Genomic DNA, 27,477 nt, shown 5'->3' with positions numbered 1-27,477 from the left:
GTTACTTAACATCTCTGAACCTCTGCTGCATCTTCTATAAAATAGGGAGCTAACAGCACCCATGTTGTAAAGCTGTTGGGAAGATTCAATGAGATAATATGTCAATCATGGAGCTCAATGCCTGCCACAAGGTAAGCATGCAATAAACAGTAGTTATTATTGTTATCATCATTGTTAACTAAGCCCACTGTGCTGAGTCCTTGACAAGATCACTGGGTCTTTTTCTAGACTGTTTGTTCACCCTTAACGGGCTGGCATCGTGTTTTCATCCTAGAACACCCTGTACCTGGCAGAACCAATAAACATTGGCCCAACAAAACTGCTGAACTGAAAGCTAGAAATTAGGATAAGGAGTTTCTCACTTTAATTTTCTCCCCTGTATATCTCATCTTAGTTTGTGTCTGTGTGTGCATGGTTCACCTGAAAAATAGAGGGAATTCCCTTACAGGGACTTCAAACATCTAACAACTCACTCACTGATGACAGAGCAATTAGCCTCATATTAGCACTTTTTAAGACCACTCTGAAGTAATTTCACTTCTTGCCATAATTATTTGCAACATAGTGAAGTGGTTCTGAACCACATTATCATCATTTTGTTAATTCCTGTAACTAAAGTTTTAAAATCAATTTTATTTGAGGCACAATTTACATGTAACAAATAGACAAATTCTAGTGTACGGTGTAGTGTGTTTTGATCAATTTCTACACTCGTGTAATTACCAGATAAATCATAATGTAGAAAATTTCCAAAAAGGCTCCCTTGTGCTCTTTCCCAATCAATCCCTACCTCCACTTCCATCCCCAGACAACCACTCTTGCGTCTATTATAGATTAGACTTGTCTTTACTAGAGTTTGATTTAAATGGAAACATACCATATGTAGCCTGTATTGTCTGGCCTCTTTTGATCAACATAATGTTTTTGATATTCATTTATTTTGTTGCATGTATCAGTAGTACATTCCTTTCTATTGGTAGGCAGTATTCCACTGTATGACTATAATACATTCTTTTAAAAAATTGATTCACCTACTGATGAACATTCTAGGTTGTTTCCAGTTTTTCTTACTCTTATGAATAAAGCTGCTACGAATATTCATGTACAAATCTTTTGACATGTTTTCATTTCCCCTAGGTGAATATCTAGGAATGATATTCCAGGGTCATATGATAAGTGTATGTTCAACTTTCGTAGACACTGCCAAACTATTTTCCAAAGTGTCTGTGCCATTTTACATTCTCACCAGCAGTAAGAACTCCTGTGGCTCCATACATTCTCCAACACTTGGAGTTGTGACTACATCGTAAGTGACTTACTCTATTTTACTTGGACCTTCTGAGAATTTCTTCTTCTCTCCCCCATCCCTCCAATTTCTAGAACCTCTACCCTTCCATTTAGTGTCTCTGGAGGGCAGAAGTAAGGTTAAAGTGTTTATTATTAAATTCCAAAACTTGTTTTAAATATATTTTAAAGTGCTCATATGGAAACAATCTAAGTGTTCATCAATGGATGAATGGATAAAGAGGATTTTCATACATATATGACAATATTATTCAGCCATGAAAAAGAAAGAAATCCTGCCAACAACATGGATGGACCTTGAGGACCTTATGCTAAGTGAGATAAGTCAGACAGAGAAAGACAAATACTAATACTGTAGGATCTCACTTATATGTGGAATCTGAAAAAAGCCAAACTCATAGAAACAGAGGGTAGAATAGTGGTTACCAGGGGCTGGGGGGTGGGGGAATTGGGGAGACATTGGTCAAAAGAGTACAAGCTTGCAATTAGAAGATGAATAATAAGTCCTAGAGATCTAACGCACAGCACAGCGATTATAGTCAACAATACTGTATTGCATACTTCAAAGTTGCTAAGAGATGAGATCATAAATGTTTTCACCACAAAAAAATAATAATTATGTGACATGATAGATGTGTTAGTTAATGCTACAGTGGTAATCATATTACAATATATAAGTGTATCAAATCAACACATCTTAAACTTATAGAATGTTATATGTCAATTACATCTCAATTAAAATAAAATAAAATAAAATGCTCAAAAGATGTCAGAAGCTCATCTACCAGAGAAAGTTCTTCCATAGCAGGATCGCTCTTGTTTATGTCACTATAACCCACACATGCAAATATACACACTTAAAATCTTCTTATCTTTGGGCAAATGTGGCTCTGGAATAATTTAATTACAGCAGACAAAGGAAAGAAGAAAAAACCCAGCTTCCTTTAGACACTAAACTATTAGCTTCCAGGACCTTCTTTCCAACAACTGCTCAGAAAATGGAATTGTCTGGCTCACCTTCTGTGGTGTCCTTCCCTCTGGGCTTGTTTTCAGTCACTCTTGAGCCCCGTTTGGCCTCCATATTGCATGCCAGTCACTAAATTCACAGTAGCCAACCACTGCACCTGTAAACAGATTCATTGCTTCATAAAATTTATTGTCTAGGCTGTGTTTCATTCAGTACTATCAGTTCTTGTTTTAGAAAATAAAATCTCAATCTGTAGCAAAATGAAGAACACATACAAGGTATTTCATTACAAAGATTTTGACTTAGGAAAATAAAAACCTCATGTACTTTAAATTTCCAAGATTTCAACGTAACCATGTTCTTTCTAGGATTAAAAGAATAATAATAATAAACAACAAATCTTTGTGATGGAAATGCCAAGGTCTTTTTTAAAGATGTGTGTAAATGATTTCTTAAGGCAAGTAATGGGGTCTATCAGGCTCTGAGGTTCAGATCATGTTTGGATGGTCAGATTATATTCCTTGAGGAGCCTACAGTTATTTTCCAAACCCCAAGTATAGGAAAATGCAACCTTTTTTTTTTTTTTTTGCCAAATACTTTCCAGTTTTAAAGCCAAGTAATTTAAGGAAGATGTTTATGCCACTACTCCTTTCCACTTAAGTCACTAAATGTTGTATGCCATAAACTCTTTGATACCTTTGAAAGCCATTTGCAAGGGCTTTTCTGAGTTCTTTTTCTTAGAAACAGAACATTTTTATTTTAAGAGTAAATTAGCTTGAACATCAGAAGTTTCCACTTCAGGTGAAAACGCTGAACCCAGGAGGTTTGGGTGAGTTATGAACTTGGCAAAATGCATGCTCTGCCATCCCCAGCGATCAGTGCAGCTTCCAGCAACAGAAATGCAATGGTCAAACGCTGCAGGAGCAGAACATGGCCAATCACTGTGACAGGCAGGTGATCAATAATGCTGTCAGCCTCTTCTTAAGGTTTGGAAGGATAGAAGCCCAGGGGCTCCTCAACACTCCAGTAAATGAACAAAAACAAATGCCTCCACCACAAAAACAAGACACTACAAACCCAAGCGGAAACTCTCATAAATGTGAAAGGTTCTTTGCATTCTTATATATAAGCTGTTATATTTTTTGCAAATAGTAATACTGTTTCACAACTGCATTACTATTTCATAACTATATTTACTATATTTATTATATAACCGTATATACTATTACTATGATATATATTACATACCATCTATAACTGTTATATAACTGTATATACTGTTACATTTCATAACTGTATATACTATTTCATAGCTACATATTACGTATGTGTGTATACACGCACACACACACACACACATATATATATAAAAGAAACATCAAAATGTTAATAGCAGTTGTCTTTAGGGATTGGCATTAGGAGTCTCTTTATGTTTCTCTTTGTGCTTTTTATTTTTCAACAGTTTGCATAACAAATGTGTATTACTTTTATAATAAAAAAAAGTCACTCAAAAAGTTAAGAAAAAAAAGATGAAGATGAGAAACAAAATCTAACATGACTCAGTTGGCACAGTGTGTTGGACTTGGCCTGGGGAAGGGCCTTGAACTTTAAGCCCTGGACACAAAGTTTAGCCTTGGAGCATTCAGCGTCCTACATGAGGCTCTGTGGGCATCTGTATGGGAACCCAAGCTCAACTTGTCTTCACCTCTTTTATTCCAGGGACACTGTTAGGGACTCCATTACTTTACAATGCCTGTTCTTCATGGGAAAGCAGCCCAGACAACTGATTAGATTATTTTTAATCCCTTATTTAGAAAAGCTCAGGTTGCTACAACTGATGTTCTATCCAACTGGATGAACACAAAGTGAGTAGCCAAAAGGTTCAGTAATTGCTGTTGCTAGAATATATTAATTACTCAGACAGAGGTACAGCATTTTAAGTCTATGGAATTCACTGTCCACTGCACCAAGCAGTAGAGAAAAAATATCAAGTAGATTCAAATCTCATTTGAAGAATGGAAGAGAAATAAATATGTCAGCATTAACACAAAGGGTAATATATAAATAAAGTAAAATTTCTACTAGAGCTATTGATCCTGCAGAGTGTATTAAACCAAAGGTAGTACCAGGAGGAGGTGCTGCGACCTATTCCCTAAACTAGACCCCTCAAGGCAAATCTGAGCATCAATAGTGTTTGGCTTAAAACAATGATAAACCAGAATGACAATCTGTTAACTTCAGTGAGAAATCTATTTTGTATGGGGACAGTAATATATCAATCCATGTGACTAGCTCATGGCATAGTGAAGTGCATAGGCATCTGAGCTAGAAAGATCTCGGTTCAAGTCCTGGCCCCTGCACTTAATTGCTGGGTGACCTTGGGTAGACATTGATCCCAAGGTTTAAGCCTTGGTAACAACAAAACCTTACTGAGGTGTTTTGCATTAAATTACATAATGCATACAAAGCACTTGGAACATTGTCTACATATGGTGAGAGCTCATTAAATGTTAGCTATTATTATCCCATTTTACAGATGAAATTCAAAAAGGTGGAGTAATTTGCCCAAAGTCCCAGAGATAAAACATAGATGTGAATCCAAGTGAACCGGGTCCTCATATACAGATCACAATGAAAAAAAATGATAATAAGTTCCATATTATCAGAAGGAGACTCAAATGTATTCTCATTTCTGTAATATTTATAATCAACCCCGACCCATGTTGGGGGAGGAAAGAAAAATCTCTCTAATTACCTTTCAAAGGTAATTTGAAACTGCCTGAATTGAGGGTGGCATATTCAGTTGTACAAGATGTACACTGCACAACTCTAGAGTGTGCCTTTTACACAGACAGCAGCCTTAAGGGTACCTGACTCGTGAACTGCAGAACCACTGTTATGCACTGGGATTAAGAGGACACTGGAAGTGAGGAGCTAAATTGCAGAAGCTACATATTGTTAAGGAACTCATGTAGATATAGTCAGAACTGTCTATGATTTCCAGAAGCACAGGGAATAGTGCTCAGTACCACTACCACCTCTTTTTGCAATGCTAAACAGTTCTCCCTTCGGAAAGGACAAAGCACTTTTATAAATATCCTCATAATACCAATTGTTAATTTGGTAGTGCTTAGTCACAACAGGATCCACTGTTTAAAATAGCTCTGGGCCAAAAACCTAAAATAGGAGTTTGATGTATAAAATAAGTGCTCTGAGTGATGAAATGATTCTAAGAGAATTCTTCTATGAAGCAAGAACAGGCCAGTCATCAATATTCCCCAGCTGCCAGGACCGGATGGGCTGTCCACTTGTGGGCCTTAGTTAGAGCTAAGGCTCACCCTCATTGTAGTATTTATTGCAGTGCTGAGCACGTCCGCCTGTGTCCTGGGAGCTTCCCAAGCTGGGAGGCTCCGGCGAGCCAGAAGGACTGTGTGTCTCATCTCTGCATTACCAGTGCCTGGCACAGAGCAGGGTATCAATAAACGTTCAGTGAATGGATGAATTTATAACTTCTGAGGAGGCCTCTCTGATTATTAACAGATCCCACATTTGTAGAAAATTTTGTTGAGAAACTGAATTTTTGTCAAAAATGAATCAGAATGACTTGCCTGACCCAGGGCTGATGCTAAAAAGCTTTTCCTCCCACATCACAGCCAGCAAAGGAAGGCCAGGCACCAGAGGAAACTCCCAAGACTCTCTGGGATTCTCATGATATTGGGTTCATCCCAATCTAGTCCAAGGAGACATGTTCTATTCTTCACTTGGAATAAGGCATGAAGTGGGCTATCTCTGTAAGTCTTCTCAAGACCTCACTCAGTGACATTTACCCTTCAAAACTGTCACCAGAGCTATGTTCTTTCAATTGAGTCCCTTCTAGGAGGACACCGTAATAACCGTACATTTATCTGTTTTTGGCTTCCTGAAAGTCTGTTATGATGCAGGCAGAACAAATCTATTTCCACACTGTGTTCAGCAGCCTTCCCCCCACTCTTCTGGCCCACTGCTATTTTTAAAAAATATATAAGGAAAATATTTTAAATATATAATAATTAGTAATTATAATAATGACAAATAATTTTCGTGACAGACACTGCTAGGATACACACACACACACTACTATAATATATATACAAATGTGTGTGTGTGTGTGTGTGTGTGTGTGTTTACACAGTAGGCCCTTGGTACCTACAGAGGATTGGTTCCAGGACATGCCCCCACCAACGGATACCAAAATCCAAGGATGCTCAAGCCTTCTATACAAAAGGCAAAGTACAGTTGGACCTCCAAATCCGTGGATGCAGAGGGCTGACTGTATATGCTAAAAAACTCTATATATTTAAAAAATCTCAACAAGTCCTTACAATAACAATACCATGTTAGTTCTGTTCACCAATTCAATTCAATTCAACTGATGGCGTATCTGAGGCTCACTAACTCCCACTGTCACATAAATAATAAGCGGTGGCACGTGGATCAGATCTCAGACCTACCTATAGCCCAAACCCCACTCTTTACACTAAGCTTCACCAGTAAAGCCACAAAGCTGCCCCCATCCTGTTAGGTTCTTAACATATCTTTTAAAATTCATGCAATCCCCTCCCAACCTTCCAGCCTCCCAAATAATAAGTAACCAAATAATAAGATTGTCTCCCAGGGTGAGATTCCATCTGAGCGATGAAGGGTACACACCTAGGGCTTTGATTTAATTCTCTTGCACTAAACTGATTAAGTGCAGAGCAGTGTAGAATCTTTTATAATTTTATTAGATTAGATCATTAGATTTCAGAGATGAAATGAATGGAAGCCTGACCTGAGACTAAAACAGCCAAATCCAGCCGCATGGAAGGTTCCTCAGGGCTAGCTTTCAGGACTCAAACACTCAGTAATACTGCAAAGCATGACACTCTGAACAACAAGGATAAAATTTCGATATTAAAATAACTTTTATGGTGCCAGGAAGTATAGTGACATGCTTTTGTCTTGAAGCAACATGCTTTTGCTTTAGTGAAACCGTAGATTATCGATTCTCAGACTCGGGAACACTGTCCTAATGGATTTGGTCTCGAGTTATATTACTACTACAGCCATTAACTCATGTAACTAAAAGCAAATGACTTCACCTCCTTGGGCCTTATCTCCCTTGAACCTTTCCCGAAGAATTTAGAAAAATGAGGGCGTTCAATTAAGAAAACATTTGATTCCACATGTAAAAGACACAGTAAAATGGAATGTGTAGCTGCTTCTTATGCTTCTTGCTGGATTCCCGGGGTCAGAATTCCTTGGGCAAAGCCAGTTTTGTAATATTTCAACAGACACAAAAATAGCATCAGGTGCATATCACACCTGGCTCAGTCCTGAGATGGTCATTCTTCTCCATCTCTATACTCGTTCTTGAGGTCCTATAAAATGTTCAAAACCGGCCACATGCAGTTCTCTCCCAGGCCTCTAATTTCTAGCGCTAATTCCTCATCCTGTCCTGAATTTTATATCTCCAGTTAACCATGGAATATCTCTACTTGGATATAAAAAATTAATAATCCAAGCACTGCTTTGCCACCCTCCTCTCCCAGTTTCTCCTTCCATCCGTGGTACCAGGGTCTCCAGGCTCAGAACCTCATCCTTTCTCACCTCCCACATCAGATCAGTCACCATGTCCTGCTCATTTTTGTTGCTATTGATAGCTCCCTTTTTACTTCTTTAGTTCCACTCTTAATCCAGGACTCTTTACCTTATCTCTAACTTTTTGGCAGTTGCCTTCCACCTCATCCAGATTCCTCTGATTTTTCTCTATATTATTCTACACATAGATCCATAAGAAAGAACCCTCCTCTTGACTGTCATATAAACTCTGATTTCCAGGGCTTCCCTGGTGGCGCAGTGGTTGAGAATCCACCTGCCAATGCAGGGGACACGGGTTCGAGCCCTGGTCCAGGAAGATCCCACATGCCGCGGAGTTAACTAAGCCTGTGCACCACAACTACTGAGCCTGTGCTCTAGAGCTCGTGAGCCACAACTACTGAAGCCCGCGTGCCTAGAGCCCGTGCTCCGCAACAAGAGAAGCTACAGCAATGAGAAGCCCATGCACCACAACAAAGAGTAGCCCCCGCTCTCCACAACTAGAGAAAGCCCGCACACAGCAACGAAGACCCAACACAGCCAAAAATAAATAAAATAAACACAACACAACTCTGATTTCCATTATGGGGCCTTGCTCTTTTATCTGTTCTCCCTACTCCATTAACCCCACAAGCTTCTTCTGCATGTTACAACCTTAACATGGGCCCTGTCCTCCAGACAAGCTTATTTGTGTTCTGGCTCCAATATACTGCTTGCTTGTTCCTATTATTGGTATTCCAAAAGAATTAAGTGAATCAAAGAATGGATGGATGGATACACAGAATGGGTGTATATGCCCAAACCTGAACTCTCCTCTACTATCTCTGTCCCTCACCACAATAATCAGAGCAAAATACATTCATAAAGTCTTTGGAAATGGATCATCTTCATAGATTGCTGCTACTCAGAATTGGTGTTATTCTTCCCTGGGTTCCTGTCTCAGACACATGATTTGCAGTTTCACGTGTGTGTGTTCTCCTTCCTTGTGGCAGAGATTGCTAGCTCTTTACCAAACCCAGTTCCTCTTCTTGTATATAACTGGGCATATAACTGGACTACATTTCCCAGCCTCCTTTGCAGTTGGCTAGGTGTAGCCATGTAACTACTGGACGATGGAATGTGAGTGAAAGCAATGCGGGCCACTTCCAGGCTGTGGAAGCTTAAAACCAGGTTGTACCTCTCCATGCTTCTTTATCTGTTTCCTCTGGGGTGGGGAAAAGCAAAGAGCAAGTGGCTTTGGGAGTCAGGTGTTGAAGGTTGCAGAGTTGCCACCAGCCTGGGCCCCCAAAGAGGAGAGTTAGACACTAACCTGGAACATTTCCCTGGATGCGAGCATAAAAACTTCTGTATTTCTGGGGCCACTGAAATTTTGCTGGATCTTGTTACAACAGCTCAGCCCTCTCTAAATAATTCATTCCTCAACTGGATCACCAGTGCCCTGATGAGTTGCAGCAGCATAAGCAGTCAGGACTACACCGGGATGTGAATCAGAGCTGCGGAAACACCTCGAGTAGGACTAGATAATCCAGCTGAAGGTACAAAGGAAGGCGGACTAGGCTGAGCTTTGGGATTCCTCATAAGTGTGGATGTAGGCTGAATCACGGACAAGGAAGAAGGCATTTTAGAAGAATTAATGTGTGATCAGTGCTGGAGACTGTTGAGGCAGAAGCTTGGAGAATGGGTTAAAATAGCACCAGGGATCATTCTCACTGGGTTTGGTTCTACTGCTAAGTTTGTAAAGAACATTGGGCTCTGTTCTAGAAGAGCTTAGGCTTTTCTTCTAATCATACCTGGTAAATCTTTTGGAGTCTTATTTCTGCAGGTTCATGATTACTTCCTTATCTGTGCCATCTCCCAGGGATAGCACAAGGTTGGATTGAAATAAAGTCTTCTGAGTCCCTACAACAGGATGGGCTAGAGTCCTGAAAGCTGGGTTTTGGGGCAGGGCTTAAACTCCATTCACATTGCCAGGACAGCTCAGGCCAGGCGAAGTGGCAGAAGGCTAAAGAAACTCTGTTCTGGACCTCTGGATTAGACCCCCTTCCAGAGGATTGAGGGTACATAGGAAGATCTGAGGCTGGTGAAGGGGTGCACTGGAGAAGCATTTTGGCATTGTGCCAAGGCAGAGGAGAAAGCAATGGAGGTAGGATGGGTCTTTAGGTCACTAAGGAACGGAAATTTGTAGATTTCAGGTTCATTCATTGGAAAAACAATTATACAACATCTTTTAAGTTCCAGGAACTACAGATGTAGAATTTTGATGCTACGTAAGCATCTAAAGAAGCAGTGTACCCATTTTTTTAATAAAGCCAAATGGAAACCAAGAGCAGAGTGTATGGCCATATCTCTCCACCACAAGGTCTTCCTTTGTTGAAACTGTTGAAATTTTATACAAGTGTTTCGACTGGGCTACTTTGAAGTCCCCATCTTGAACAGTCCATGGGTAGGAAGGGGATGAGGTAGGGAAAAGCAGCAGCACAGGTAAAAGCCACGATCTATAGGTAAGAGGCATCCCCAACCAGGATGTCAAGGTGTAATGATCAGCATAAGAGTCTCTAATGTGACAGCTGGAAGAGCGGCAGATCAGAGAGCTAAGAACTGCTCTTGAATGAAGAGTCTTCTTACTGCAGGAACTTGATTAGCAACATGAAATCCAGACTGGGCTGATGGACAACAGCATTCCCTGGTCAAAAAGCCAGGGGTGCTGATGTCCTCAAACCAAAGCTGGAATTCCAGTTTTAATGACAAAGCCTTGGCTCTCCAAGTCAGAAGCTAGGCAGACATTTGTCTGGAAGTTAAGAAAGAAGACAAAGAAGGGTCATTACATGTGACCAGAGCCAGCACAAAAGGATGCTTGGTTCCCTCCATCTGTTATTGGGTCTCAAGTGAAGCCTTTCTTGCCAGCAATGTTCCCGCAAGATCAAGTCATTCAGTTCTGTAACGAGCTTATGTCAGGTTATAACTTATGGCCCATACTGAATTTAGATGCTCTATACCTACAGTGTGAAGAGACATCTTAGATCCCCCAAATTTGTATGACTAAGGCCGATGATGCTTTCTTCACTTCTAGAAAAACATGCTCTCGGGAAAGGAATCATTAAACTCAACCACTCAAGGGGAAGTGACTTTGATAATATGATATAGTGTTCATTCTAGGGATGGTTATACTTTAACCAGCCATGAGAAGTCTTCATCTTAAAGAGTCAATCAACCAGGTTGAAGAACTGGGAGATCAACATAAGTCTAATAACTAAGCTCTCCCACATGTTCACCTTTCACCAGATGGGCATATGCAGGGAAGGGTTGAGGTGAGGATTTGTGGGATTTTATGTACTGAGAAGAGCAGTGAAATAGAAGTTAAGGACGAGGGTCTATTCCCACCTTCAAGAGTAAATAGCTGTAGGACAATGTCCAAGCCATTTAGCCTTTTTGTAACATATTCTGCATAAAATAAGAATAACAATACTTTTTGCTCTTACATGGGTATTATGAGGATCTAATGAAGTGATAGGTGTGGATAATTTTACTAAATACATATGAACACAAAACATATTATTGTGCTAATGTTGCCAGCATGGGAGTGTGTGTGTGTGTGAATTTGTTAAACAGCAATGTGGAAAGTAACACAATACTTTATACTTTACACAATACTTTACAATAATAATTCTCAGCTTGTACCCCACCCAAGCAGCAGAAGGTGACTCTTCCCATCAAGGAAACAAAACACACACAGATGTACTGAGACACGGAACATGCATGTAAGACAGCGAACTCAGGTTAGAGAGAGAGCTGCCAGGCCAAGGAACAGATCAAAGTTAACCCATGAAAAATGAGTAAAATAGTCAGACAGGGATTTATTGAATCTATGCTGGTAATTTTTTAAAAATAGCCTCCCACAAAAATAACTGACAAGATCTTGCTATTGGGTTGGCCAAAAATGTTCATTTGGGTTTTTCCATAACATCTTACAGAAAAACCCAAACGAACTTTTTTGGTCAACCCAATACTTAAAGTAAACTTTAGAAAGCAGAAATAGGAATAACCCACAGATATCAGCAAGTGATTTGAAACAAGGATGCTAATTCCAGGGCAGACAGCCTGGTGAGGTGTGATGGACACCAGGAGTATGATTCGTGGCCTAAAATAAAGTGTAATTAAGGAATGGGTGCCTTGTCACTTTCACTAGCTGACTACTCCAGAGAAGGACGGCCACAGCTGTGCCATCCATGGTGTGAGATAAGCAGCATTCACAGCCTGCTTTGGTGCCACCACAGTGCCAGGTTGGAGCATTGACAGCCAGGACCTGGGGCTCGAGGATGAACCTAAAAGGAGGGGGCAGTGGAGATGCCCCAATGTGCCTGAGAAGACAACTTCCCTTCAGCAGTACTGTGAGTTTATTCCTCCCCAGATGAAGGTTGGCTGGGGTCCCAGTGATTTCCTGGGAGGGGCTGCCCCAGACACTACGGAGACCCTCATTCCTTAGTGCACACCAGGCTGGTGTGGTCTCAGGAAGCACAGTGCTTGTGTATTACAAGAGAACAACTCTCCATTTTAGAGTTAAAGAGAAACTTAAGGAAGTGAGTGACTGCTTTCCATAGCCTGCTTGCACCCTGCATGTGCTTCACAACTTTAAAAGCAACTGGAAGGCAAAAAGTTAATAATAGTTAAACATTCAGACAGAGTTGGAAATGGATTACTTTTGTTCCTTAGAATCTGTGTAGCCAGCTTATGTCTTTCTTTAGCAAGGGATGAGGGACCACAGAAATTGCAAAAGAAAGCTTCTAGAGAGCAGTACTTGGCGAGCTGTAATACGTTTACTTATGAATTAGCCTTTAATCAACAGATTTAATATTAATTAATAATTCATAAGCTGCCTTTGCATAGAAATGACATAATTATGTCTCTGATTCAACCCAAAGTGTCCACTGAAGAATGTGTAAAATGTTAATTAGTAGTGAAAGGCAGTTAGGAAAAAAATTCTTTTAATTATGTAATAATGCTCATTACAATGGGTAATCAACAAAGCCGCCAAATTAGTCCTCTGGTGGCATTTTTCTACATATAGCAAATAAACTTTTGTTTGAAGAAAATGTGTGTTTGAATAGACCGATTTTGAATTGCCTTCCTGAAAGGAGCAGCAGTAAATCCCAGAAACAGTTAGAAATGATCTCGTAATCTTTCAATTCTGTGAGCCAATAAAGATGGGTCAGATAAAGGAAGGAAAAAAGTCCCAAGTATGCCTCCAATAGTTGAACAAATGCTCAAAACTTCCCCTGATTTGAACCAATGTGATATTATCTTTTGGAGACCTCAGCTGTTTCTGAAAGAGTTCAGGTAGCAGAAGCATTATTATAAACAGGGTATTAATGCAGCACCTATTGAATACAGAACATCAAAGAAAGAGAAAATGTGATCCCTGCCTTTTATTGATAAGACCTCAAAAACTGAGTCTCCATGCATCCTACATGTGTGAGCTCCATGGCCAAGAACTCACCAAACACATATTCATGAGCAAAGATGCAACTTCATCCATCATTCATCATTCACTCATTCATTCATTCTGCAAAAACGTATTGATTGCTTTCCGTTTTCAGGCCCAGTGCCAGAACCACAAAGATGGCCAAAGCATGACTTCTGTCCCCACAGAGCTCTCGGAAGTAGTTTGAGGAGTAGATTTGAGGTCTGAAAATCAAACCATCCTAGACTCCCATACATTGTAGCCCCATCCTCACCACATCATAGCCATGTGAAGTTGGGCAAATAACTTCCCTAAGGCTCAGTTTCCTCATCTACAGGAGGATGATCTTATCTACTTTGTGGGGTTCTTTAAAGGTTTCAGTGGGTTAATAATGTAAAATGCTCAGCCTGTGCATGGCAGAAGGCAATGCACAAAGACTGCCTCTTCCCTATCCTTCACGTCTTGGGTGGTGGTGATTTGTCAGCTTCAGCTGAATTTAATACACCTTATGATATAAAGACATTTACGGAATGTCTACGGAACTTAATTCAAATTAACCAACATTTGTATTAAGTGCTGCCCTAGATGCAGGGAATATAAAGGGGAAAGCTCTAATCCCTCCTTGCCAGGAGTGTCAAACCTATTTCTCCTTGTCTTGGGCCTTGAGCCCGCACTTTCCACCCATCCTACTTGTCCTCATCCCTCCTAGGACTTTGCCTCTATTAGGTTGTCATCTGTGATCAGTTCTCTAGTCCTGAATGCATCTCTCTGGCCACTTTCATTCCTCCTCTCCGCAAACCCCCAGGTCCTGACCTCTGCTGCCCATCAGAACCTCTGCTCAGGCCTGCAGAGGCCAGACTCATAATGCCCCTGCAGGGGCTCAGGTCAGACTGTCCTAACCCCAGTGAAGAGAGTGGAAATTCACTCCCTCCCCCACCTTACCATAGTCCTTTCCATCACGAAGCAAAAGAACACAGCTCTGCAGACCCTGGCGCTCCAGCCGGGAGCAGGAAGTACAACCCTTTGGTCATCCCACTCTGGCTCAGCCTCTGAGGGTCCCCTTCCAGCTCACTCCCACCAAACAAGTGCCCAGTTGGCCCTGGAAGAGTTGCAGAGCCTTCAGGCTCACCTCCAGATGAGTGCAGAGCTCCAGCAACTGAGTGGGGGCGACTGAGAGGTCTTGGGCACTTTCTGATATTCAGTGGCTCAGAGTGCCTGGGCCACAGAGGGTGCTTAATACGTGTAGAATGTACAAATGCATGAATCTGACATGTAGGCCACCTGCTGTCTACCAGCCTATCCCAAAGCTGGGTATGACCAGAGCTTAATCACCCAGCTTAAGCAGACTTTCTGAGACCCACTCTGCCAGGAGGCTGTCAACTGTCAGACTTCACGGCTCTAGCAGAGGCACTGATACATCCTGGGGCATGTGAGTCCATGACAAATGCCTAGACCCTGAACTGGAATGAGATGAGTCTGCCATGGTGGACATGGTCCAGGCTGGATCAGGGATCCATCCAGGAGCAGCTTGCCCAGGCTGAAATGTATGAATCCATGCCTAGAGTAAGCAACCGACGCTGCTGAGATATCCGTACCATATCCGTATGGTTTCCTGCTGCCAGGACATCCTTAGTTTAAAAAGGAGGGTCACAGCAATCCCACTACTGGGCATATACCCTGAGAAAATCATAATTCAAAAAGATACGTGTACCACAATGTTCATTGCAGCACTATTTACAATAGCCAGGTCATGGAAGCAACCTAAATGTCCATCGACAGATGAATGGATAAAGAAGATGTGGCACATATATACAATGGAATATTACTCAGCCATAAAAAGGAATGAAACTGAGTTGTTTGTAATGAGGTGGATGGACCTAGAGTCTGTCATACAGAGTGCAGTAAGTCAGAAAGAGAAAAACAAATACCGTATGCTAACGCACATATATGGAATCTAAAAAAAAACGGTACTGATGAACCTACTGGCAGGGCAGGAATAAAGACGCAGATGTAGAGAACAGACTTGAGGACACGGGGTGGGAAAGGGAAGCTGGGACGAAGTGAGAGAGTAGCACTGACACATATACACTACCAAATGTAAAATAGATAGCTAGTGGGAAGCAGCTGCATCACACGGGGAGATCAGCTCGGTGCTCTGTGACCACCTAGAGGGGTGGGATAGGGAGGGTGGGAGGGAGGCTCAAGAGGAAGGGGATATGGGGATATAGATATATACTTATAGCTGATTCACTTTGTTATACAGCAGAAACTAACACAACATTGTAAAGCAATTATACTCTATTAAAGATATTAAATTCAAAAAAAATACAAAGGAGGGTCAGGGACTGTGCATAAAAACCAGGAGATGGGCACGAGCCCAGGGCAAGTGCAGAAATACTCTGAGGTTTGTTAGATCTCAGCCAGTTCTTCTACTTGCCCTCCTCACCCAGAAATTGCTTTTTTTAATGGATATAATAAACAGTGAAGAATAGATTGGATAGACAGACGAATGGATGGTGGTGGATGGATGGATGGATGGATGGATGGATGGATGGATGGATGGAGATACAGAGGGAGGGGGTTTTAATTCAAGATACTTTCCCAGAAGTATTAGCATTTCAAAAGAGAATATAAACCTTTACGATGGAAAAGCCTCTATATGGAAATCCATGGGACAGCCCAATTGCCAGCTACGTGGCAGCCAGCCCTCAGACACAGGTTTTCTAACTCCAAGTCATCATCCCAGGCTGCACTTATACATGGCATTATAGCCTTAGGGAAATAAATATGGATAATTAGCTACTCCTGCTTTTAAAAATTCATTCCAAGACACAAACCCTGCTATAGAACCAAAGTTGAGATAATAATTTGGGGACAATGATGACAGCATTCAGACAATTGAGACAGGAGGCAACACGACATTTTTTGACTCATAAAACCATTTTCCTATTACCCAAATCCAGTTTAAGTCCACACAACAGCTGCTGATGGTGCTGCGTAATTCCCTAGAGGTACCTCCTCCTGAAGACAGAAATTTAAATCGCAGCATCAAATCCTGGTGAACTGTGGCCATCAGCAATGACCCTGAGGCTAATCAGATCTCCATTCTCTATAAGTAAAGATGCCCAGAAGTGCTGGATATGTTTGGGTGGCCTCCTCCTGGAGCTACATTCATTTTTAAGCTATAAAACCACAGCAACCATTTCTATAAAACTTGGATAATTCCAGTTTCTATGCTATTGTCTTTCATTAGGATGGCTCACATATCAAAACTAGCTGTAAAATATTAAATGAGCAGTAAGGACAGATTCTTCCAGGATAGCCTCCTCAGTGTTCACCCCTGGGGTCACTGCGGGTGCTGAGTTCCAGGCATGGCAATAGGAACATTTTTGCTGTCCCTCTATGATCACTAGCCATATGAACTTGGGATGCTGGTTGGCTCTGTAACTCAGATGTTAGCTGGAGTTTCACAGCTACTTCAGATCTAGATAAGATGGATTCACAACCTTTACCAAAGCCCAAAGCCCTGTCCGCAAAATTCCTCAGCTCCCCATAGGCTTATATTTCTATATCATCCTTGACCTTAAATTTCCTGCTTCTGCTGAAATTCTGTTTTTCGCTTGGCATCCCTTGATCTCATCTGGAATTGACCCAAACTTGGTACCCACTCTCCAAAATCCTCAGCTTCAAAACAAGTTCAAATAATTATTATTCACAACTAAGATTTATTGGGTGCTTACTGTATATCAGACTCTATCCAGAGCACTTATGTGTATGTTTTCATTTGATCATCCCAACAATACTTTAAAAAATATCCAGAATATTACCTGTAGCAGAATCAAGATTTGGGGATCACAGGAAAGTGGCATCACATTCTGCACAAAAGAAAAACAACTTACGATTGTCTTGGTCTGTCTGGCTTCCCTGGTCTTCAGTTTTTCACAGGCTCTATCTATCCCCTGTGGCAAGCCCTCCTTGCAACCTCATTTTATTGGCTTCTACTGTCTCCCATCATAAATTTCCTTCTCACTTATTCTGTCCGGTATTAGTCTAGGAATCTTATCTTATGCAGGGAAATCCTGCTTACTTAGAGCACCTATTTCCAAATTCTCATGTACGAAATGACTCTGGTGCTCAGCAGAACAAGGTGATTCACTCTGCACAGAGAGGACTTTCCTGAGAAGGTAGCTGGGATTATAAAAATCAGGTTTGGTTGATACTCGTGTTATGGTCCTTACTTCTTGTTATTATGACTGTAATCCCCAAGAAATCAAACCGAACATCAGGAATAGAACTGGACCCATTTGTGGACAATCACTTTTAAGATTCTTAGTTTCAATCTTTTGCATTGATAGTGCATTTTCATGTTCTAAATTCAAAGATTTCAAAGGATATATGGTGAGAAGGCTCCCTTCCACCCTGGTCCCCCAGCAAGTGAGTTCTTTTCCACTGAGGGGAATAAATTTTATCAATATTTTGCATATATTCTAGGGATACTTTAGGCGTCTACAAACACACCCTTTTAAATTTCACCCTTCCCCTTTTTATTACAATGGCTGTAAAATGGTAGCATGCCATGCCACTGTTAGGCACTTTGCTTTTCTCACTCAACAATAGCTCTCAGAGGTCATTCCACATCAGTATATAAAGAGTTCTTCATTCTTTGTTACAGCTGCATAGTATTCTCTTGAGTTCCATAATGTATATAAGCAGTCCCCAAAGGGGGGACATTTAGGTTGATTCCAATGTTCTGCTATTATAAACTATAGTTCAGTTAATAACTTACACATATATCATCTCACATATGTGCAAGGGAAATGGCTTTTGGAAAAAACAATCATGAGAGAAGTGCTGTAGAGAGAAACAGAACCTATCTACAAAGCTACACAGATGCAAAGCTACCAGGTCTCTTACACTTCACAAAAGAGGAGTGGCATCCAAGTGTGTTCCCTCAACTCCGTCCTCTCCCTTAGCATCTTCACTCATTTCCTGCTTCCCTCCAGTCTCAGAGGAAGGCCTGCTGCATCAATGATGTCTTTTTCCATCAGTTATCCTCCCTCTTTTGCTTGCTACCTCAATCCCTCCCTCTGAATTCGTTCCTTCCACTCGGCCTACAAATATGCTAAGTCTGCCAAGCTGAAAACAACCAACCAACCAACACTTCACTGACTATTATCTCTTGGTTGTCTAGTCCAGTTTTTTTAAGTTAGTATTTGTGGAGCACTCATTATGTGTCAAGCACTATTCTAAAATCTTTACATGGATTAACTCATTTAATCCCTGACAACCCTATAAGGAAGGTACAAAATTATCTTGTCCAGTTTTTGTTTTTGTTTTTAATGAGGAAATAGGCACAGAGAAGTTAGGTGACTTGCCCAAGGTCACACAGCTAGTATATGGCAGAGCCAGGGTTTGAACACAGCATCCTTGCTCCAGAGCTCACAAGCTTGATCACTACACTGCCCTTTGCCTGCACACTTCTCAACAGAGCCACCTCCATCAGTATGTCTGCTTCCCACCTCTGACTCACTCCTTAACCCTCCATTCTTACTTAACTAACTTCTACCCTTGTTATTCTACTTAAACTCTTTTGGAAAACTACCAGTGACTTCCTGAGAAGCAAACCTAAAGAATCTCATTTTACAAATGTTATTTTCTAGTCATTATGCCAAGCAAATAGAAAAACTACAAGACGACACAATTTTTACTCTCAAGGAGCGAAGAGTTTTGTACATTAGAAAATGCAATCACGACACAGTGTGACCTGTGTAAAAATATAAATGTGCACAAGATACAGAAGAGTGTTTACCCCATCCTGAGTGGTCCAAACATGCTTTGTGAAAGAGATGGCACCTGAACAGCATTTTGAAGGGTGAATAAGAATTTTCCAAGCAGACAAAGGTAGAGAAAGTGTTCCAAAAAGATTGCAAAGGGCAGATACTGTTTGAAAGGCTCAGGTTCAATGTCGTGGGGAATAAGCAACAGTTGACTCTACGAAGATGGGAACAGGAGGGTGGAACTGATTGATAGAGGATGGGAGAAGGGGCTGGAGAGTCAAGAAGGGCCATAAACTCAGAAGAAATGAAAGCAAAAGTAAACAAATGGGACCTAGTTAGACTTACAAGCTCTTGCACAGCGAAGGAAACCACCAACAAAATGAAAAGATGACCTACAGAATGGGAGAAAATACTTGCAAATGATTAGACTAACAAAGGGTTAATATCCAAAATATACAAGCAGCTCATACAACTCAATATCAAACAAAAACAAAAACACATACACACACAATCCAATCAAAAAATGGGCAAAAGACATGAATAGACATTTTTCCAAAGAAAACATACAGATGGCTAACAGGCACATGAAAAAATGCTCAACATCCCTCATTATTAGAGAAATGCAAATCAAAACCACAATGAGGTATCACCTCACACTGGTGAGAATGGCTATCAACAAAAAGTCTACAAATAGCAAATGCTGGAGAGGGTGTTGAAAAAAGGGTACACGCCTACATTGTTGGTGGAGCCAACAGTGGAGCAGCCACTATGGAAAACAGTATGGAGGTTCCTTAAAAAAACAACTAAAAATAGAACTAACATATGATCCAGAAATTCCACTCCTGGGCATATTTCTGGAAAAAATGAAAACACTAATTCAAAAAGACACATGCCCCTCTATGTTCATAGCAGCACTATTTATAATAGCCAGGGCATGGAAGCAACCTAAGTGTCCATCAACAGATGACTGGATTAAGAAAATGTGGTATATATACACAATGGAATATTACTCAGCCATAAAAAGGAATGAAACACTGCCACTAGCAGAAATGTGGATGGACCTAGAAAATATTATGCTTAGTGAAATAAATCAGACAGAGAAAGACAATACAATGTGATATCACTGACATGTGGAATCTAAAAAATAATGCAAATGAATGTTTATACAAAACAGCAATAGACTCACAGACATAGAAAACAAACTTATGGTTACCAAAGGATAGGGGGGAGGAGGAACAAATGAGGGGTATGGTATTAACAAGATACTATACATAAAATAGATAAGCAACAAGGACTAACTGTACAGGGAACTATACCCAGTATCTTACAGTAACCTATAACAGAATATAATCTGCAAAAAAACTGAATCACTAAGCTGTATACCTGAAACTAACAAGAGGGAAGGAGCCAGCGCTACCTCAGTCCTCCCTATTCAACTCAATCTCCCTTGGAACTCTTGTGCCTGCTATAAGCCTAGTTCATGCTCTTTTCATAACTGTTATAAAAATATCCTAACTGGTTTCTCCATCTCCATTCTCTCTCCTGCTAGTAGGACATATGTCCCATCCCTACTCAATTATTGCTATGATTTCCCATGGTCTTGTGAACCTGCTTTGATTCATATCTGGCATTTCAGACGTGGATTCATAATCTGAATCCAAGTCCCTTCTATCTTATCCTTAACCTGCTCCTCTCCCCACCCTCCATTCCAGTTCAACTGATCTCCCATTTCACCCTTATCCACTCCAAGAGCATTTCTACTGAACGTGCCCTCTCCATTTCCATTTCCCTACAGTATCTCCTCCAGGAATCCTTCTTCCTGGACCCGCACTCCTCCAGGAGCAACTCATTCCTCTTCTAGACTCATGTGGTGTTTTATCTGTACCTCCCTTTTGGTCTTTTTGGTAATATAGTTATTTGTGTATTTATTCAACATTCAACAAGCATTATTTAGAATCTATGATGTGCCAAGCCCTGTGCTAAGTGCTAAGTACACAGGGGTAACCAAAACAGGGTGCAGGGCAATTTCACACCCTAAGGAACATTTGACAATATCTAGAGACATTTTTGGTTGTAACGATGTGGGAAAGAAGGTGCTATTGACATTGAGCAGATAGAGGCTAAGGATGATGCTGAACAGCCTGCAAGGCACACGACAGCCCTCACCCAGCAGAGAATGATCTGGCGCCAAATGTCAGAAGTGATGAGGTTGAGAGATCATGTACAAAATGCACAGGGGCGGGTGGGGGTGGGAACATCCTCCAAAACACCCAACATAGTGATTTGATAGATAGCGGCTCCTAAGTATTTTTAGGAATAAAAAATGGTACCCTTAGGATCTAGAAAAGGGATAAGTTTTAATTAGAAAAAGCAATAAGAAATAATAATTTCTTATTAATAAGGGGAAATCATAGCCTAAACTTCTCTGTTATGGGTATGGTAAATTAAGTTAGTATTTTATGTTCCATTGTTGTGTTTTCTTCATTATAATATTTATCATGTAAATCCACCAACTTACATAACTCACTGGGAAAGCAAGGGATTAATTAAGCAATTTCAAGATGCATAAGTACATTAATATTAACAAAATATATATGGTGGTGGAGGAACACATTAAGAGACATAAATCAAAGATAATACAGCAGAACAAACTTACTAGTGGAAAACAGGCTTGCAATGTCTAGAAATGTTTTTCTTTTGTATCTAATAATGTGACAGATTCCTGGAACAATACTCCTGTTCATTACAGGGTTATTAATTTCATCATATGTACCTTGTGTGAACTTGCTTTATTTCATTTGTGAGTATGTGAAGGGTCAATAGAGGTCACTGCCATGGCAATGACTTGGCATATCCACAGCTTTTGAAATGGTTCTTGTACATCCAGCAAAGACAAACATCTGGCAATGGATGGGTTCAGGATGTGCTAACAGGGCCCACACACAGACATGCATTTCAGGGTCAGGCTAAATGGAAGCTCCAGCCAAGTCCAGACTCTCCCCCACAGATGGGGCATTTTCCTCCCCAGCTATCCAAGGGAGATTTTACTCAAAGGCATAAATCCTTAAAATTCCAGCCTTAGAAGTATACTGAGAGTTGATCTAATCTGACCCTTTCATTTTACAGAAAGTGAAACTGAGGCAGAGGAGTTTAAGTCAGTTGCCAAAGGCAGAGAGCTGGCTAGCAGATGCCCTGGTTTGGATGCCTTCTGACTCCACTAATTCTCCCTGCATTTTCTTACCATTATATCCTTCTGATTTTAAACACATCTCCTACTATTGAACAGAGATTACATTTAATATACCAGTTGCTACTCACTTGTCTCTTTATTTCATGGATTATTTGATTTCAAATGCATTTTATAGTTCAAAGAGGCTTTGTATATATACCTTTAACCAAATATGGATGCATCTAGATATTGATTTGTTCATTTGTTGATGTCTAATGGTCAGTGTTTGTGTAGCAGCCAGTGTCTATCCAGGAAAATGGAAAGTACTCCAGGTATTTCAGAGGGGATTTAATACAGGTAATTGGTTACAAAAGTGGTGAAAGAATTGAGGGGCCCAAAAGGCAAAAAAATATTCCAGTTTAAGTAAGCCCCTAGAGGAGCAAAGGGGAAATTATGTCCAAAGGGTTCATGTACACTGCCACTGTCAGAATCTAGCTGCTGAGCAAGAACCAGGGGAGGCACCTGCTCCCCACCGATACTGCTTTCACTGCTGCTACTGCTGCCCAGAGCTGTAAAATGAAATAGCTCCTCCCTTTCTTCCACCTTCCAGTCACCCATCAGTACCTCCCACCAACAGAATCTAATAAGCCAGCTAGCTAAGAAGTCTGGGAAATGTAGTTTACAGGCTTCCCACCCCAAAGTAGAGAGATGGGTGAAGAAGGATCGGTAAGGACCTGAGCAACCACAGACAGCATCTGGCACACCCCTCAGTGGAAAATCCTGTGTGTGTCTTGTGCAAGAGCAAGCTGCACATGTATTTAAAACTGTCCTCACTGTTGCTCCCACACCTGCCAACCTCCCATCATCTCTTATTCCTGCTTTCCTTCCTTCCTCCCTTCCTCACACATTATATGCTAAGCAAGGCACTTGGCACTGGGAATACAAAGTGAACCAGACAGGGCTCCTACTCCCGTGAGGGTGAGATCCTCGTAGAGTGTAAGACAAACAAACATTCTGAGCTCTCCCTAATTCTTTCCTTTCCTGATTTGTGTTCATGCTTTCCCATTCCTAACTTTCCCAGGATAGCAATTCCCTTATTTAAATGACATGCCAACGCTACTGAATATTCATGCTTTAGAATGCTGTTTACACTTCTACTGTGAATGTAAATCATTTGTCTAATAGGACGCTATTCCAAGATTAAGAGAGGATACGAGTTAATGAGTGTGTGTGATTTCCAGAAGTATGTTTGAATTTCTTAGTCTTATCCTTCACAGCTGAGCCTCAGATTCAGTTGAGGCTTTCTGTATTTTCATTATAATCAATTTGAGGGGTATTAATAAATAATAAGCTTTGTCAAAACAAAAAGGACAGAACTATAGTTTATAGAATTTTCTCATAGATCCTCCCTGAAAAATGCATAAAACCAGTTTGTTCACTGATTTAAGTGAATGAATTGACAGTTAACCATGCGTTGCTGCTGGGTACTAAGAATGCAGAAGAAAATAAGAAAGAGTCTCTGTTCTCAAGGAGCTTGTAGCCTAGAGGGGGAGGTAGACAAACAGAATTAACAGTGACAGCCCAGGGTACAAAGTGCCTAATCGTGGGGTAAGAACACAGAAAAGGGGTATCCATGTCAGCCTGAGGGCTCAGGGCAGTTTCCAAGAAAAATGAGGCTTTAGATGAAATGGAAGGGTGCAGACAAGTCAAGTGAAGAAGGGAGAAGAAAGAGGAGGCCTTTGACCCCCCCTGCACAAAGCACTGGAGGGTCATGAGACAAGAGTGAAGGAAGGTGCAGGAGTGACTTCCATGAAGGAAAAAATGAGATGACGTGACGGTTGTTAGGAGGAGTTGGGTTATGGAAGGATTTAAATAACGTGCAAAAGGCTTTATTCTGAAGGAAGTGAACCAGCCACCAGCTTTAGAGGAGAGAATAAGATCACTCTGGGAGCACCATGGAGGGTGTACCAGAAGGGCTCAAGAATGAGACAGCAGGACCAGTTGAAAGACATTGTGGTAAGAAATGACAAGGACCTAAACTATGCGACTGGAGAAGAAATGAAGAGCAGAGGGCAGGGATGAGAAATATGTAAGCTAGAGAGGCAATAAGATATAGTGAGAAGGGCTGTAAGAGCAGAAGAAGGATCTAGAATGATTCCCGGAGTGCTGACTTATGTGACCAGCGGGCCAGTGGTCCAGTGACCAAGGCAGTGAAGTACAGAAGCAGGAAAAGTTCAGGCCAGGTATTGGGGTGGTGGGAGATGGCTGGATGAGAAGACTTTTAACATGCTAAATTTAAAACACTTAACAAACATCCTAGTGTTTGGTAGAAAATATGAATATGGAGCTCAGTAGACAGACCTGGGCTGTCTACCCAGCTTTAGGAGTTGTCTGCTTTAAAGAGAAGCCAGAGATGGGCAAGAAATCACACAAGGAGAAGAAGGAGGCCAAGGCCAAATCGCTTGAGAACTTCCATATTTAAAGGACAAACAGAGTAAAAGAAACTCACAAAGAAAACTAGGAAAGAATGGTTAGAACTGCAGGAGAAAAAGTCTGTGTGTGTTCTGCCTCATCTCATAAACCTCCAAGATGCATCCTCCAAGTTGCTTTTGTTGGAAACTAGGAGACCATCCTTCCACTTCCAATTCTTCGTTGAGTTCCATTAATGGTATCTTCAATATATACTACGAATCCAGTGCCACTGGTAGCAGCTGAGTCCTGTTTCAAGCCACCACCTGCTCTCTACTGATCTGTACGATTGCCTTCCACTCATCCCTAACTCCCTCTTGCCCAGCTGTAAGCCAGAGAACCTGTTTTGTTTAAACAGCACAACATAGCTTCTTGAATGAATACATGATCAAATGAATGAATGTAGCACTGCTGGAAGACACTGGTGACAGCTGTTCTCCTGAAGGAGTGGAGGGCACTGGGGTTAAGTCTTGAGTTCCCTATGATGTTAGGGACCCTGATTATTCTCTGTGACCAGAGGTCACTCTCCTGTCATTAGGTAGAAGAGCCAAAATTAAACTATTTCTTAAGGTTGAGAATAAATCCTTAAGTATTTATGCTCTCCTTCCCATTGAGGATGGGGAATTTTTGCTGGATGGACAAAAATGTCCATTATACCCATTATATCACAGCATTAACTGTCCAAACCTTGAATCTTCCTTATGATTCTTCTTCAACCCACTCAAATGCTGATATACCATAAGTTTCAATGCCCTTAATGAGATCCAGGACCAAATCCCCTGGGCCCCTGATATTCTATTTCTATGTCACATCTTAGCAACTTTCAGGAAGTCAGGTATGGAATTCTGTGCCTTCTACACTTGACTAAATTGAGGAGTAGTAGCTTTCACAACAGAAAATTTGTCTCACTTGGTCAACATCTGCCAGATTATTACTGCACCTTTCTGCAACCTTCATGAGGTGTGGAGTGAGTGTTTTTAAGGGAAAAAAAAGATTCTCTAACAGGATTTCTCAGTAGCCAATTGCCAGAGTTGGCAGAGAAGGAGTAAAACTCAGTTGATGAGGAGGGAGGGGTAGCGTTTTGGTGTAAAATTTGGGCCCCATTAGAGCTTGGCAGCACTGACCTAGTGGAAGTCTGGGAGCATCCCTTGGATTCCAAGGTCCGGGGAGCATCTCCAGAAGAAGACAGGCAGACAAGTGCGGGCCTTGGGGCTGTAGCCAGCATGCCCAGGCAAGAACTGCAGCCCGATGTTTATTGCTTTGCTGCCGTTTCCCATTATAGACGTCCCCTGAAGGCTCTAGTGCTGGGCACGATTTTTCAGACAGAAATTTAGTAAAGCAGTTGGCATCCACCTGGGCCCCGTGGCAAGTGGGAATAAAGCTTGTTGTCCCTTAAACTGACAACATGGTGATGAATAGGTCTCCTGTGTCTCCCTCTGTTGTAGTACTCACTCTCTGGCCCTGCTGGATATGAAAACTGTTTCCAGTAGCACCTTGCTAGAAGGAGGCATGTATTAAACCCGTTCTCCCAAACTGAGCTTGAAGCAGAGTGTAGGCACTGAGCTGGATTTGGAGCCTGGTAACTGTTGATGATACCAGATTGTCCTCGAGGTCTTTGCACCCCAGTAGAAAACGCCGAGATTTTCAGGATAGAATTTAACCATCCCTCCCAGCTGCCCTGCGAAGTAGGCAATTCGTCTTGGGGACTGTCAAAGTCAGAACAGCTGCAGGGGAAACCTGATGCGGGGAGGGGTCCAGAGAGGAGCACAGGGGAAGATGCTGCCTTGCCAGCAGGCACCGAGGATGTCCTCCAGCTGGATTTAGCAAAGAAACGGGTTCACAGCAGGACGTCCAGTTCTCCAAACTGGATATAGAAGAAAACTAGTCTCCCCAAGACTTTGAATTTGTTCCAGACTGACTTTTAAGAGCCACAGAGATTCTCACAGGGGATCAGAAGGAGAGCCCTGGAGTCCTGGGAAGGTGCTGTAAAAGTAGGCCTGTTAAGAAACTGCAGGAAGAAAGCGGGGCTTCCTGCCCCTCCTTGATATCCCTGTGACCCAGGATTCCTAGGTTTCAGTAGCCTGGGCTTCAAAGCTGGGCCATTTTAGTGGTACCAACAAACCCACCAACGAACCCAGAAGGTGCCTCCGTGGAGCACATCCATTCAGAGTTAGGCAATTTTCCATTTCTGTCTCCTGCTGAGTCCCTCCCTCTTGGGTCTCAGTGCTCAGTCAGGGAGGGGATCTTCCCTGCTTGTGAAAAAACACAGGCCCTTCTCAGGTGTGCTCTGTGGTTTAACTCTGACCCTACTGCAGAAGCATTGAGGAGCTCTTAAAGAAATAAATGTTCAGACCCCCCCTCTAGAACCACTAGAGGTAGTGCCCAGGAACTGTAAATCATTTTAAAAAGAGACTCGGATAATTATGATGCAGCCATCCACAGGCTGGCTTGGAAACCACAATCCTGTAAAACAAGAGTCCAGACTTGAAGCCAAATTCCTTCTCTGCCACCAACCAGCTTAATATTTAGGCAAGCTATTTTAACATCCCCAGGCCTTGATTTCCTCATCTCTATGGTACAGGTAATCTATTGATATTTTTAAAGCAGTGATTTTTATTTGTATTTTCTTGCTGCCTTCTAAGACAGCATTTTCCATGAGATTTAGTGTCCCAGAGGAGAGGGCAGACCAGTGGGGACCCCTCCCCTTTTAATATAT

General features: G+C 41.5%; 1 long non-coding RNA gene across 1 annotated transcript in view; it reads right to left on the bottom strand.

Moving 5' to 3' along the window:
- The window catches only part of LOC132360642 (uncharacterized), a 229,147-nt gene that overhangs the window by 54,663 nt on the left and 147,007 nt on the right, over positions 1–27,477 (bottom strand). The window contains exon 5 of the long non-coding RNA XR_009501138.1: positions 2,323–2,429. This is a non-coding gene — a long non-coding RNA (uncharacterized LOC132360642). The remainder of the gene's footprint in view (positions 1–2,322; positions 2,430–27,477) is intronic.

Source organism: Balaenoptera ricei, chromosome 2, assembly GCF_028023285.1.
Source record: "Balaenoptera ricei isolate mBalRic1 chromosome 2, mBalRic1.hap2, whole genome shotgun sequence".
Taxonomy (NCBI): domain Eukaryota; kingdom Metazoa; phylum Chordata; class Mammalia; order Artiodactyla; family Balaenopteridae; genus Balaenoptera; species Balaenoptera ricei.
The sequence above is the reverse complement of the archived record's forward strand: the minus strand, read 5'-3'. Positions and strand labels throughout refer to the sequence as shown.